This window comes from Agelaius tricolor, unplaced genomic scaffold, assembly GCF_023055355.1.
Source record: "Agelaius tricolor isolate 1412-34295 unplaced genomic scaffold, bAgeTri1.0.p SCAF_8, whole genome shotgun sequence".
Lineage (NCBI taxonomy): Eukaryota > Metazoa > Chordata > Aves > Passeriformes > Icteridae > Agelaius > Agelaius tricolor.
This window is the reverse complement of record NW_027269268.1, coordinates 39,633,553-39,646,119: the sequence shown is the minus strand read 5'-3', so window position 1 is coordinate 39,646,119 and position 12,567 is coordinate 39,633,553. Positions and strand designations below refer to the sequence as shown.

General features: G+C 37.9%; 1 long non-coding RNA gene across 2 annotated transcripts in view; it reads right to left on the bottom strand.

Annotated features, from left to right (window-relative positions):
* LOC139592492 (uncharacterized) overlaps nt 1–8,779 on the bottom strand; it is a 32,685-nt gene extending 23,906 nt beyond the window's left edge. The window contains exons 1-3 of one of the 2 annotated variants that reach the window (XR_011680022.1): nt 6,626–8,779; nt 4,344–4,405; nt 2,117–2,206 (exon numbers count right to left, since the gene is read on the bottom strand). This is a non-coding gene — a long non-coding RNA (uncharacterized lncRNA). Of the gene's footprint in view, nt 1–1,853; nt 2,207–4,343; nt 4,406–6,625 lie in introns of those variants that run through there. The other variant, XR_011680021.1, reaches the window with a different exon arrangement.
* Nucleotides 8,780–12,567: the final 3,788 nt, after the last annotated feature.

Genomic DNA, 12,567 nt, shown 5'->3' with positions numbered 1-12,567 from the left:
TGGGTTTAGTTGTGATCCTGTTCAGCTGCTCATACATAGTTTAGACTAAGATGCATCTTGATTTAAGGTACTCAAGATGCCAGAATATATTAAAATGAAGTTATAATAATATATTTCTAAAAGGAGAATAGTCAGCACTGAGGATATTATGTTTTTGTCATCAATACCTATCCTGAAGCAAAGGGAGCAATTAGTAGCAATGATTTTTTTGATAACAAAGTTTCTTCAGGACTTGATAAAATCTTTTCCATCTCAGTGAACTGTACATTAAAAAGCTTAGATTAGTTGTATTAGAAATCTACAATAATGGTCACTAAAGTTAAACATATTCATGCTCAACATATACATGAGTGTGTTTATTTCTGCACATTTTAACTAAAAATATTAAGCCATGTACTGTTGATATTGAGGATTTACAAGATGTACCAAAAAGTACTCTTTATAGGATGGTTTTAAATTTTTTTATAATATTAGGAATTCTGCAACACTCTGAGTCTTGTTTGTCCCATGAATCTTCCTAGAGCTGCTGGATTTTTGTTTCCTCTGATCTGTTGTGTGGAAAACCAATAAAATAAATCTACCCTCACAGCCCTCCAAAGACAGTTCGTTCCTTGACATTTTAATGGTTCTGGTTCACACCAGATTACTGTTGTTATAATGTCAGAGCCATTCCAAAAATGAGGGCATTCCCAGTAGCCGTGTATCTCATTGCTCACAAATGCTAGGCTGCTGTTTTTTAAATAAATCTGTTGTAGCGAGAGTGGTCAGGGAGTGTTCTTTTGTTTGTTCAGCTCTTGAGTCCCAGATTGCTACATTTGTTCAAGCTAGTAACAGAAATGAGGAAAAAAGTCCCCAGATTCACAAAACTATATGTTTCACCTTTCAAAAATCTATGTAGTGGTGAGTCTTGCCCAGGAGGAAATTTTCAAAATTTCAAAACTCTAGGCATAATGTATATTTACTAAAAACGCAGATTTAAAAAAAAATATTTCAATACCTGGATGTGACACCAATCCTAAGACAAAATAGTATGTATACAGATAAGACTAGCAAAGGTGTTTATATATAGTTTTTAAAATGCCAGGTGTAACTGAAAATTGCTAGCTTTGAACTGATTCATGTTAAACTTTCAATAACTTTCTTCCAGTATGGTAACTTTCATAGATAATGTAATAGGTGAGTTCTGTGATATGTTTTTAACAGGCTTCTGGAACAGAAATTTAAGCTTGCATTTTTATAATATTTGGGGTTTATTATTTTTTATTTTCGTTTAGTTTGTTATTTTTTATTTACCTTATACTTTTCTACACCCAGAAGTGTCAAGTGAATCGATTGCATTAGAAAGACAAGATTTTTCCACAAACCACCATCTCTAGTTTTTTCCAATATTATTGTTGCATTTCTCAATTTCTTTCCTCTTCTTGAGTTAAGAGTTAGGTACTGTATTAGATAGACCAAAGAATTAAAACCAGCAAAATATGCAACTAAATGCTTCACAAAAGGTATTTCACAAACAAATCCTTTTATGTTAAGATAAAATGTCCATATTAGAAAAAAATGTACTTGAAAAAAATTTATATTCTACAATTCACCAGCTGTTTAAACTGAGAGCTCTATACAGAACAATTAAAGAATAATAATAAAATAATACAATAGAGTATTAAAGACAAGATAATCTAGAATAAGATCAGCCTTTAAGCAAAGAAATTGCATCTTGTTTTATAGACTTTAATTTTATTGTCTTCATGCTGTTTTTCTTTACCTTAACAGCATTACCTAAAATGTGCTATTTTGAATTATTTTCTCTGGCTTTAAAGTTGAATAGGTGAAGATTTTTTTTCCACTGACAGATCATGAAACTGAAATTTTTTGCTGTTGGCTTATGATCAGATCATTTTTCTCACATATGTATGCTGAAACCATTATAGGTTGACTTCATAAAACCAGGAACATAAGCAGTTTCTAGCTTTGGCTCAAAAACATGTAAGTTTACATCAGAAAAAGTTCAAAGCATTAAGAATGACACATTTCATGTGTTTATTTTCTTTTCCTCCTTTTTTTTTTTTTGTAATGCTCTCTTAACTCTCTTTCAGGTTAAGAAAAGAGAGGCTTTTACCTGCAGTACTTTCTTAAGATGAATTTTCCTGATGCACTGTAGGCTCCAGATGAGTAAGTATTTTATTGTAGTCTTATATAAGGTGGCTCCCTAGGAAAAAAAAGACAACAAAGCAACTAAAAAAAAAAAAAGAATAGAAAGAACACATGGGGTTTTCAAGCCTTGCAGAAATACTTGAGTTTTAATTGTTCAGTAATGCAATCTAAGCAACTTCCTGACATCCCAGGCAAATGGTTTATGGAAGGTTGGGAAAGAAACTCTTAAGGCAAAACACACAACACCAAGGTCTGTAATTTTTTTTCCCTACAGAATTCCTGCTTGTTTGAGCTGCATTGTTTAGTCAGTAGAATTTATTTTACTGCATCTTAAAATCATTATATTTTTTCTTTCAGTTTAATTCTTTTCCAATATCAAAAAAACCCACTTCATAGCTTTTGCCAGTATTTACCACCAAAAAAATTACTGTTTTGAATCTAAATGTTTTTGAGTATCTGATGCAGGAAATAGCTGACAATAGAACAGACGTTCATCATGTGAAGTAGGGCACTTTAAGTCAAGTTTTTCTTATATCAAGGCAGGTGAACAATTTTAGATAAAATTCAGTAGAGCCAGCTGAGGTGAAATGTATGTATTCTTGTGCATCTCTCAGAAATAGCAAATTACAATAGGATGCTTCTTATGAAATAATATTGGTCCTAGGAAAGGAAAAGGAGGGTTGGACAGAGGATAAAGTATTTCAAAGAGTTGAAAACAAAGAGACCTCCATTCTTGAAAGTGCCCAGTTTCAGTAAATGACTTTGCAAATCATGAGTAAATGGAGATCTGTAGAGCTAAGGGGGCCCTGGATGCAGTCTTAGCTGTGAAGACCCAGCTAATTTTCCAGATAATTAGAGCTACCAACACCAAGCAGATCCTCTGATTCCTAATCATTGAAATCTCATCATTAGATTATTTTGAGTAATTTTGATTTCAGAGAATTCTGAGTCCCGTAGAAAAATGAGAGCTCAAATACTGTCATTTGAAATCAAGATGCTGGTTTCTATAAGCCTTAGTAAAGAGATGTAATAAAGAGAGAAACTCAGTTAGCTTTGTGTTGCAAGTCATTTTCAAAGAAGAAGATAGGTCATTCCCATTTAAAGCTATTGTTGTTTTACCAGTACTTGCTATCTAAGTTGGCACAGTCTTATTAGAAGGCAAAGATCTGATAGAAAACATTCTAAGGTTACTGTGCTTATCCCCACTAATTTCAACCAGCTAAAAAAAAAAAAACAACTTAGAAAGTATTTGGCTAAATTTGTAATTTGAAAGGGACAGATCATTAATCTTGGTATCTCTGAGTCACAGGATACCTTCGGTCAGATTTCATTCCTAAAGGTCTTAGTCTGAAATTGTAGTCTACAGCCTTTTTTGGTAAATTGTCTTTGCAAAGAGTTTTTATGTCTCTTGTTCATTTGTTCTATCAGAAGTGACATAGAGTTTGCCTAGTCTCATTACTGAAGCTTGTGGTGTCTTAATAACCTTTCTCCCAGTTCTTCCTCAGTCTTTTCCTTAAAGGACAGAAAACAAATTTGCAAAGACAATGCCTCATTAATCAGACTGATTCTATGTTATTAATGACTGTTAATCAAAAAGCAAGAAAAGAGAAATATATTCCCTCAACCATTTTGCTTCCTTCCAGAGACCTTTTGAAAGTTATTTCTAACATAAATGCATTCAATCTCGTAAGAAATATCATTTAATTCTAATTTAATATCATTTTAGACCAACGTTCCTACAAGACAATAATGATTTTGCTACAGTAAATGGCTTGTGTTTCAGCCACATTCATATTCCATTTATTTTCTTTTGATTTTAATATGGCACAAGCTAGCTGATTGTTCATTGAAACACAAATTGCTATTCCAGTCAGAGCCCATTTGCCCTATGTATGAAAAAATTAAAACCTTTTAAATACTTCGTGAAACTTGGCATCTTCCTTTTCTCACCACTTCCTGAATGCAATAACAAAAAATCTTTACTTCATAGCCATGTTTCATATCACATTATTAGAAATCTGCCAAAGAAATTAGGACATGGAATTCTGAAAATGTTAAAGCTGGCAAGTAAGAGCATCAACAAATTCAGATATTATTGCTAAAGAAGGGGAACACAATAACTTCCACACAAATGTATTAGATATCTGTCCATCTGCTAGTCCCCATGGTAATTAAAACTCAAGAAGACTCACTGTTAAAGTGCTTGCCAACTTCAGTGTGTCAGGATGCACTCATAGGAAAACTCTTAGTCCTCCTTTAAGAAATTAAGAACACAATTTGCATTAGTAGCCTCTTTATACTCCTTCATTCATATGTCCACAGTCTGACTTTTATCAAAGATTAGAGCTTTATCATATGGGTATTGTTGGGAATGGTCCCCAGTCCTTATCAGAACGTTTTGGTAGCATACTGTTCAATCTTTCCTCATATAGGAATAAGCAAGAAAAAGCAGAGAACTTCTGCCTGCAGGTTACTGCTCTTAATGGAAAAAATATTACCTAATACTATGAAGTAGGCAAGTTTTTAATGTGATGGATGGCAAAGAAGTGAATTTTTAATGAGAGAGATGAAGTTTTCTTAAAAGTAAAATAAAAAATGCTATAGGGCTTTCCATCAACAAATACGAAAAATCATGCATGGATTTAAAAAAGAAGTCGGCCTTTTCATTTAAAATCATAGGAAAGAAAGCTGACAGGACATATGATGTGGGAGTGAAAGTGTTATTGACTGTGAGATGCAGATCACAGAGGGAGAGGGGTAAAAGACAAAATAAATGGAAGTTTTCCCCTGATAGACTGGCTACTTGCCTATATTCTATATATGAATAAATAAACAGTGTGAAAAGAAGTGTTAGTCTAAATTGCATATCCGTGTTAGAGTGATATGTTATCTTTTGGTTTTAAAATAGGGCTGACCCTTCAGGATATATTTTTAGGATTATTCAATCAAAGTTTAGTTAAAGCATGATGGCAACTGCAAATAGAGAAAAAAAGGAACAGAGAATTATAATTAAAACAGAAAAAAAGGCAAAGTTCCAAGTAAATAATGATACCCTTAGAGGAGATGTTTGGGAAATGGAGTGTGTGTGGTGTTTATTTAGCAGAGCATAACTGTTGTAAGGACTGATGTGAGCACTGGACAGGAAGGATCTCCAACATTTTAGTGTCAGACAGAGAAGACACTGCAGGCAACAGGAACTGAATTTAATGGCATAGAGGTAACTGACATCACACTGCTCAAAGCCATGACAGGAGAGTGGGAAACAGCTCCATAAAGGATGATACCTGCATATCTTTGCACTCTAAAGGGCGAGTCCTACATTTTTCCATGTATTCACATCCCAGTGTAAACTAAAGAGAAGTCAATGTGAAAGTAGAGACCACAAATGGCACTAACAAATGTTTATAGAGAGAAAATTATATATATTTGTGTTAAAACAATCCCCAAGATATATCCTTTCTGGGCAGCATGAAAGAAAACATCTGTTGCAGAGAGCAGGAAAGCTCTGCACTCAGATGCTGTTCAATCTTTTATGTGCAATTTGGTCTTTTATGCATATTACGGGACATTTTTAGTGGTACCTCACATAAACTGTGTCTCCCTTGTGGGTTGTCACATTGGGGTAGGTTATTGGAAGCCAACAGCCATTACAGTGGTAATTTCAGCTGGGACAGAGTAATGGCACAACATTATGAACCAATAACGGGATGCTAATGTTTGTAGTATGCTCTTGCAGTGCATAATAATGAAGGGGAAGTAAAAGTTTAGAATCAATCCTTAATTAGGCAGATGACTTTCTGATCCTGACAAACACTGCAACTTGCCCAAAACTTCAGCTCAGACTCAGTGTTTGCAGCATTTCTGCCCTAGGATGCCCAAGTCCCTGCCAAGCATTATTGCAGGATCTGTTTGCCTTAGCTTTTACCAAATAAAGCCACCTGAGCCTCTAAGCAGCTTTTCCAATCCCTTAGATTTTCATACAGTTTTATTCCTGTAGTGCCAGTGATCTTATGCCATTTGGCAGCACTCACTGCTGTGGTGAACACATGTCACAATTTCAGCAGAGTGAGAATGGCAATGAAAATGAAAAATGCTGGCATTTGGGGAGCAGTCAGCTGACTTTCGATCAGTGTCAGGAAACAGACACAATGTTTCAGACATTAATGAAAATTGTTTCAGCATATCCTCTAAAGTTTCAGATATCCTCAACATAGAAAAGGTTGAGAACCTCCCCAGAACAGCTCATGACTAGCTACAGGACACTCTGTGTTTGTGGGGAGCGGGGAGGGAGCGTGGCAGTGTTTAAATCAACCTCTTGCATTATATTCAGTATGAATGTCAGCCACAAGGATGCTATGAATGCAGCTCTTTTTGCCTCCTGTGAAGCCTGAACATTATGCTTTAGCCATATGTGGGTGAGGAAATGATAAAATAAGCAAACATATGGAATGATTAAGCCTGCCACAGTACTTACAGACTGGAGACTGGCCCAAATTCCCTTCTGCTGCCCAGTGGCCTCCATCAGCATTTATAGCAATAAGAAGTTGGGCTCCTCAAAGCTGAGTGGCAAAACATCCTTTTTTTTTTTTTTTTTTTTTTTTTTCTGTTTGTGGTTCTGTTTTAATAAGCTATTTTTGATTTGGAAAATTTCTTTGGTTATAAGAACCTTGCATAAGACTTCTGTGTGTGCTCTCAGGTTCAGCTATACCAGCTTCAGAGTCCATTAAACTGAATGTCCCTGCTTTTATAGATGTGGTGTAAGTTTAGAGAACTCAAAAAAACTATCTAGAAAACATATTAAAATCTGAAGATCAGAAACACTCTATATGGAGCATGTTCATCACTCCAGGTCTTCCAGAACCTGTGACAGCCAACACACTGCATGCCAGGCCTGCATGCACAGCACAAAAGAGAAAGGAGTTAAGTGAGGCAGGAAAGCAGAGCAGCCAAAAGAAAGCTGCCCATTTGGCATTTCCTGATTTATATGCTTATATTGGGAACTCCTTCATTCAAAATCTTATTTGAAGCTCTCCTGCTGAAGTCCCTGGTTCTTCCTAGAAATGAATGGAAAAAGGTTTAAAATGGTAATCTTCATTGGCTAGGATTTATCAAATAAATTATTTGTCTTTTCTATAGATAGGCATATTCTTTCAGAACACACATCTATTATCAGTCCTTCCAATTTGTTATTTACTGCCTGCTCACAGGTCAGGTCAACAAATTCAATTTTTTTAATGTATGATCGTGATTTTAGGTCATTTAATTTAGGGCAATTAGGAAGTTGCCAGGAATTTCAGCACATTCCAGGTCAATTCATTAAGTTTTATAATTCTTCTGAAGTTTAAATTAACACTTTTCTGCCAAATTACAACTCTAATTAATTATCTTCTATGCTACTCATCAAAAGGACTCCTCTTCTCCTGTCTTAACCTGCTAATAAATGTCAGTGTTTATGAAGAGAAAGGTGCCAGATTCTCATTTGCAGTAAGGCTCTTCACAAGGAATGACAGTTAAAGAGGCCAAATAGGGGTGTAGATGCTTTGTCTCCAGTTTTAAAAACCTGTCTCTACTGATAGAATGGACAGCTGTTCTGACAGCATCCAAATGTGCAAAGATATGAGATTTTGTGAGTAGAAAAGCAAACAGGCAGTGAATGACAAATGCTGCTTCTAGGATTTAGAACTCATTACATGTACATACACTATATTTCATTTGCTAAACTGTTCAGTTATTACAATAAGAATAAGGTTTTTTGTCAATAACCCTAGGGACATGCCTAATGCTCTCCCTGTTGATAAGACTTTTTAAGGCCTGTATTTTTTCTTCTACCAGCTCCACTGCTTTTAAAATCAATCTCAGCAGTTACATAAATTGAAGGGGAGAGGGGCAGGGAAATGGTTTTGGTTTTTTTTCTTTCTCTGACAAACAGGTATTTCCAGAAGCATGCTGACATTTTATCATCCTCTGGACTATTGTATCCTGGAAGAAGGGCTATATTTTGTGGGCGATTCCTTCCAATACACAGAGTTGGAGCTTCATTGCTGTCCTGTATTAGCTGAAGAACATAACCTATTTGTCCCAAACAAAATTATTATGAGCTGCTTCAAATGCAAGGAAGTAGAAATGAGCAGTAAGCAGAACTGTCCAAGGCAGAAATTTGCACAGCTTCTGTTCCTTGACCTGAAAAATATAGAAAACTTGCAGGAATGAGATTACTTTTAATCAACCACAACTGTAATGATAGAGACATCATTTTTGCTCCTGCATTTTTGTGAATATTCCTTTATATTTTTTTACTACTTTAGTATTCCATTCTTATTTCTCTTCCTAAGAACATATCTAGTTGAATAGCTGCTGTATGCATATCCACTGTCAAGCACCATGGTGGCTCTCTGGGGGAGAGCAGTGCAGGAATGGGCAGCCAGGACTTGTCCCCCATCCCAGAAGAGCAGCCAGGGCACAGGGACAGCCCTGGCCCTGAGCAGTGTGCACCTCCCTGGGGATGGAGATGGATAGAGGCCAGGACATCAGTCCACAGAGGGGGATTTATAAAGAGGCAGACTGGCAGCTTTGCTTACAATCCACAAATCCTAAATGTCTGTCAAACTGTAACTCACCTTCAGGTATCTGTCCATCCATCTTCACCTACCTACCCAAATGCTGCAACCTCAGTACCCACCAAACAGTCACACCCCAGGTCTTGTAGACAGGAGCCATGCCCAGCTCATCCAGCAGAACATCTGGGCAGTCACATCTGTCACATCCTGGAACTGCTTTGCTGCTCAGCATCTCCCTGAAAGCCTACATTTTTATTTTTCTTTTTAATGAGGTGAATGACACAGCTATTATGCTGCCAAGGGTAGCTCAGTTAGTGATGCTAGAGATGAGCAGCTGTTTTCCATCATGAATCCGTGTCCAATTGCAATGCAACTGGTCAAAAGGTAGCTGGTGAAGAAAGTGCTATGAGCCTCTGGGAAGGGAGGGGAAAGGCAAGGTCTGTGCTGGGAAGCAGTTATCAGTTCTGTGAAAAGATGGATTAAGAAGAGAGAAAATTTTCTGGACCAGACAAGGCTGGCAGAACTCAGAAATGCCTCTCTCTTCCTTTCCCTACTCTTCAACTTTATTTTCTTTGGAAGGAATATTTCTATCCTCCACAGCTTGTAAGGGATGAAATCACTGCTTTCCATTCCACCCTCATCATCACCTTACTGAGCAGCCACTGCTTTTTTTCATGGCCTTGACTCCAGTCTAAGCTCCTTTTTGCAGCCTCTCACAAATGGCACAGAGGTGGTCCTGGCCTCCCCACAGTGAATATGCTGATGATCTCCACCTCAGCCTAGGAAAATCATGATATTTGAGCACACTGTGCCTGCTTCTGCTGCCTCCAGATCCCCCTCAGCCTGTCTCATGCAGGCATTGTGGCAGGCAGGGAGAGCCTGGGCCCAGTTGGTGCAGGGGCTGTAAGCCCTCCCATCCTGCAGCTCTGCTCCTGTAAGTTCAGGAAAAGCTGAGATCAGTTTATTGCCATCATCATCTGGCCTCTGCTTGGCAAGGGGCTGTGCATCTGCAGGTTTCTGTGTCTGCTTGGATGTTGTTAGGGCTCCTCCTCTGGGGCAGCATTGCTGCATCTTAGGGGTTCATTGCATGGTTGATATAGGTTGCTGTGTGATCTTCCGCTGTCCTCTCTGCACTTCCCACTAGCTCTGTCTTATTTTTATTCAAGGAGAGGCAAAGTTGGCTTCCAGCCCAGATTTGCAGCTGGTGTCTCTAGAAGAAAGCTTACAGAGGGAAAAAAACCCCACAAACCAGTAAACAAATAACCCAAATTCCATGCTGAATCTGCAGACTATGCAGTTGGATTCATTCAGCCTTATAAGAGGTAAAGAGAGAGACTGAGAGGAGGTAAAGGCTATAAAGTGCTTTCTCCTATGATGGGAAGAGCAGCAGTAGTTGCTCTCTCTCCTCCAGTGGTGTCCAATAAACTGAGAATCCCAGGTGGAAGCAATGATTTTAGCAATGCTGTGCAGTGCAGGAGATAGAGCCTGTCAAAGGAGAAAGAAAATAGGAATTTGCTGTGATGGCTTAGAGAAAATACACTCTGCCACTGACAGAAAATATCCCTCCTTCCAGAAATGGTTCTCTCTTTCAAAAAACTTTCAAAAAAAGTAGCTCATTTCCCCACCTGACTTGCATACAGAACAGCACAGCACAGAAGGTACAGACTGGGTTATTCTCCAAAGAGGAGAATGCACCTTTTCTACCATGCAGCACTGCACTTGGGTAACATAAACAGACTTGCAACATTAAATGTTGAAACAATTAATGGCAGTGATGGGTCAGCGAATTGTTTCAGACAAGTGCCTTCTACAGAGTCTGGGCAGCATCTTTTCAGGCTTTCCTTTGAGAAACTTTGGGTGGAACATCTGTTACAAAGAGCAGAAAATTGCACCTCCAGCCACCTACCCCAGTACTTCTGCCTGATGAATGGATTTGCAGAATTCAGCTGTGTGGCATTAAGATGGAGACACTCTGCCTTGAACCTCTGGAAATGTCTGGGTCTCCATTCTTCCAGGTAGACGAGCTTTTATGTTCCTTTTTAGAATTGTTTAACCACTCTTTCTGAGGAACATGGTGCTCTTCCATCTACCCTCTTCCATGAGATAAGATTCCCTGGCTACCAGCTGCATCAGAATATTGCTCTGTGCTGCTAGCACTTGAAATTAAAGGGCAGAAGGGTAAACTTAAGGGCTCAGTTTTAAGGTGTTAATCTTGCAATTGGATATCCATGGAAAAGAACCCAATTCATGTGAACAGACCTTTGACAAAGCACAGGGTCTTACTCAAACATTAGGCTGCAGGGCCAAGGCCTGTAAGGAAACACCCCTGGCCATTCAGGAGCTTTCCTGCCTAGTGGCACAGGATAAAACTTCTCAGCTACCACACACCAACCAGAATCTTCTGCAGAGGAATTGGTTATACATGAGAACTTTTTTTTTTCTATTTTGCATTCTCATTATATGATTTCTAAGTTAGTTGATCACACAGTTGATGAGCAAACAATAGAGCAAACTAATTTGATAAATCTTACAAATATGAAGGTGTCAAAAAGGAAGATGGGTAATCAGGAAGATTTGGTGCAGAAAAAGCATGCTCCAGACATGACTTGATTTAATTCACAGGGGGTTTAATTGATGTAAAAACAAAAGAATATTAAGACTTTGTGAGATACTGTAATAAAATTTAAACAGAAGTATTCTAAGGAATATCAGTAGGAATTACAATCTCTTTGCATTTATGTTATATTCATTTCAATGGTCTCAGTTCTTGTTTTGCCATTTTAAATTGTCTTGGGACAGGAGACAAGTCTTTATGCTTAACTGTACAGCATTAAACATGCAGCTCATGCAAAATAAATATAAAAGTAAATCATGACAGGCATTCTGGGATATTAAGTAAATCAGCACACACTTACTGCATAGTCATTCTTATTGAATATCTGTGGATGACTGAGGAGCCTGAAGAAAATGAGACATCTTCAGACCTGTGAGAAAGCATCAACTGGATAATTCTGTAAGCATGGGACAGCTTAAGACCCTGGTATCAGCTGAAAAGAATTCTTTCATCATTTAATGTTACAGTAAATACAAGATATAATTCTGGTCGTGGGCCCTGCATAATATTGCAGTTTTGCTGAAATTTTCTGCTGTCAAGATCATGATGGGATGTAGCACACATGCAAAAAAATATATTTGTGGGAGTAATATGATCCATGAATTTACAGCTATGCTTCCTAAGGTGGGGCATTGATGCAGTTCTGGAGATGAGGCCCTTGATGGCTGCTATGAATTCAAGCAGGATCTCAGCTCCGGAGCACCAGCTGGGAACAACTCATTGATTTGGGAGCCTCAGTTCCCAGGATGGCCATCAGCAGGCCATCAAGGTAATCATGTGGGGATGATGAATTTAAAGCACATGAAGATCACATTGATCCCTAGGTACTGGAAGATGAGAGGAAACCACTTAAATCACTTTCAAAGCCATGGAGAAGTTGTTTTTAAATTCTGTTCTTGACATAATTTCCCTCTCTTTCCTCCATGACATTTTCACTGTTTGTGAAGACTTACAGAGGGACACAGAAGACTTTGGAAAACTTCTGTAGCTTTTCAGAAACACTGATGTACAGCTAATTTATTGAAAGCTTGTATGTGTAAGAGTTCTTCTTGCTGCTGTAGCTGACAGAGCAGCATCATTACTTGCCACCTGCTGAGATGCCTATCACAGATTGGCTCAGACAATTGCTGTTTACCACTGTCTGGGATTAAGACAGACTCACAACGAGTATTAAAACATAGCTCTTGTCAGACAAACTTGATTCATTATTCCTTTCAAATGCACCAAAGAATTAGTGGAAGAAAG